Below are 3,788 nucleotides of genomic sequence, written 5' to 3'. Positions count from 1 at the left end.
ATTTCCTTCGATCTTCCTCGAACAAACAAACCATCAACTTTATCATCACTTTCGCTTGTGGTTGAATCTTTGTTGATCTTCTCCTTATTCAACAAGTTCTCTTTGACGTCCTTGATGCCAACAGAATCTCAACCGTAAATCATAATATCCTTGAAGTGTTTGTAGGAAGACGACAAAGAACACAATAGTAATAAGGCTTGATCTTCATTATCGATCTTAACATTAATCTTAGTCAAATCTATAATCACATAATTGAATTCACCAATATGAGATTTGATGGATGTACCTTTCGACATACAAAGTGTGTACAAACGCTGCTTCAAGATGAGACGATTAGTTGGTTAACTTTTTCAAATACCTCCAATTTAGGACACAGAACAGTGGTTGCCTTCTCCGTGAGAACTTCTTGCAAAAATTTATTTGTCAAACATAACTAGATCACTATGAGAGCTTTATCATCCAATTTGTTCAAATATTCCTTCGTCATGGTAGCCAATTTCTTCTACTACCCAAATAAAGTCTTCTTCAATCTGCTCTGGGTCAACATAGCGACCATCCTAACTTTCCAAAGGCTAAAACCGATGTTATCATTAAACTTCTCAATATCCCACTTCGTAGTGATTGTCGTCATCTTTTTGTCTGATTAATAGGTAATGGTTGTGATACCAATTTGTTATAACAAAATCCCTAGAAATAGACTAATATCAATCACACGAAAGTACAAAAAATATCAAGAATATAAATAACACACCGATATACACAGTTTAGCTTGTAGCCTACATCCACGGGCAAAAGAGGAGAACAGTTTTACTAACAATTTGTGAGTAATACAATTTGGAGATCTCTCAATCACTCAATCCCTAGTACACCCTAAAAGCCTACTCCTAAAAGCATACTAACTCTCGCAAATAAAAAGAACAAAAGAGAGAAAATATTAAATATGCTTCACAAGAGAACTTTCTCGTCTTGATTGGTGCTCTATAATTGATGATGATAATTGGCTTGAAAGACCGCAGATATAAATGCTTGAAGATCCCAACTTCTTACTGCTTACATAATAGGAGCTAGTGGAAATATAAGTCCACATGTTCTTAAGCCCAATAAGAGTCCAAGATATGATGACTTCTATTCTTGCTACAATTAGCGTCCTAATTTACTTATGACATTCCTTATCACCATCCCGTAATCCTATGCACAATAGAGTTACATTGATGACCAACTTAATTCCTAATCAAAAGAAATCTTCTCATCCAAGTCTATCCAATAGAGAAAACTCTTGGTCTGAGTCTATATTTAAGTCACACTAACACCTTTGTAACCTCTCCTACCAAGGGTTTGCCATACCCAAAAAATGAGCAGGTCTATTCGGGGACCTGCACAAAGTGCACATATCTAGGAATGCAAAAAGATATGGGTAATATGATCCATATTAAATTTCATATTGATTTCTTAATCAAAAAATGTGAATATAGGAGAACATAACCACAAAGTGATGATAGAAAGAACAAAACATCAAAGAAACAATTATAGAGACACAAAGATTTTAAGAGGTTGGACAATCAATATGATTAGCTGTGTCCTTAAAAGTATAACCAAATCACATACACTATTACTAATCTTTGAAGAAATGCATCTAATCTCTATAGCGTTATATAATTAATAACACAACATGATTCCAAAAGATATAATGATCCACATATAAGAATTTGAATGAAGCTTCTTAAAACATGTAATATGTATCAACTAATGTACAAAAAAGAATGTCATATATATCAAGTTATTAATCCCAATGATTATGATTAGCAGGGAGCTCTCAATCAACTATCTATAGCCTAGCTAGGTCCTAACAACCAACCAAAGTGCATTGCCGCAAGAGGACAAAACCCTCCCACAAGTTGTGCTTCCCGAATTGGGAAAGCAGAGAGAGAAATCACCCAATAAGAAGACACTTGATTGCTCAATGATCGATCCAATGTGATCGAGGTCAAATGGGGCCCTGATCTTATCTCCCCCTTAATGGTTTCTGCTGAGTTTGAAATAATGCACTAGTAGAAAATCACGTTTATATTCTTAGTTCAAGATCAATATATGCGCACCTTTCATTGGGAGTAAGAAGAAGAAGAATCCACCGTTTAAGAAGCCACATATGTTCCGAGGATAATATAGTGGTGTAGGCTACCATTAAGGATATATATATGATAGTATTCCTAATATTTGCTAGTTACGCGTGTACCAGTCTCATTATTGACAATGAGAGCGAAAAAAAATTTAATTTGTTGAGAACAGAGACATCTTGCCGAATGACAATACTACCAATAAGATCTACAAATTTTTATTATTCAAAAGTCTTGTAAAACTAGGGGAAATAAAAGTATGCATTCGAAAACATCTCTTGTGCATTGCCTACTTAAAGCTTTAATTTTAATAATAAATAAGGAAAGTCTCATCGGGCTATCGATGTCGAGGTAATACCTATGTACGTTACGACAACATGCACTAGTAGAAAACTTATCATCCTAGACGGAATATCCTAGACGGAAATATTTCCGTCTAATTAAGATGATGACGGTATTGATGGAAAACATGATATTCCATTTAGGATGAACTATCCAAGACGAAAATTTCCGTCTAGAATACATCCTAGACGGAAAGTTCTGTCTAGGATGCTATATCCTAGACGGAAATTCCGTCTAGGATATAACATCCTAGACAGAAATAAAATCCGTCTAGGAAGCTTTCTAGACGGAATTTTTTCTTCTAGGAAGCTTTCTAGATGGATTTTATTTCCGTCTAGGATTATCCATCTAGGATACCGCATCCTAGACGACAATAAACTCGACTCACATTTTAGGCGGAATTTCGTCTAGGATAGGTTTTTTAGACGGAAATGAGAATATCCTAGACGGAATTTTTCGTATAGGATGCCTCATTTTGTACTAGCTAGTGATGCTTATGAATTAAAATTTTAATAACAGACATCTTAATGAGCAACATATCATGTTAGATAGTACTACGTGAGCGATTAATCAATGTTCATGATATAGGTTATTCTATTCAGTGTCAACATATCACTAGGGGTGTCCAAAAAGCCCGCTGGTCCGGGCCATGGCCCGGCCCGGCCCGGCCTCGGCCCGGAAACCCGGGCCAAGTCCGGGCTCCGGGCCGGGCCCGGGCCGCCTTTTTGGTGCCCGGCCCGGCCCGGAATAGTATTTTTTATTTTTTTATTTTTTTTTATTTTGTATATATATTATATATGTATATATAATATATTTTTATATATGTATAATATATTTTTATATATGTATAATATATGTATATATATATATAATATATGTGTATATAATATATTTCTATATATGTATAATATGTGTGTGTGTGTATATACTCTTTCTTATATTATACATGTATATATAAGTATACTCTCTCTTATATATGTATACTCTCTCTTATATAAGTATATATAGGTATACACTCTTTTATATATGTATAATATATGTGTGTATATATATATACTCTCTCTCTTAGTATATATGTATATATAAGTATACTCTCTCTTATATATGTATAATATGTGTGTGTGTGTATACTCTCTCTCTTAGTATATATGTATATATAAGTATACTCTCTCTTATATATGTATAATCTCTCTTATATAAGTATATATAAGTATACACTCTCTTATATATGTATAATATATGTGTGTGTATATATACTCTCTCTCTTATAGTATATATGTATACTTCTTCCCCATTGGCCCAACGGGCAATGGCTACTTATGCGATTTTCTC

This window comes from Asparagus officinalis, chromosome 1 (assembly GCF_001876935.1).
Source record: "Asparagus officinalis chromosome 1, Aspof.V1, whole genome shotgun sequence".
NCBI lineage: Eukaryota > Viridiplantae > Streptophyta > Magnoliopsida > Asparagales > Asparagaceae > Asparagus > Asparagus officinalis.
This window is presented reverse-complemented; position numbering follows the sequence as displayed.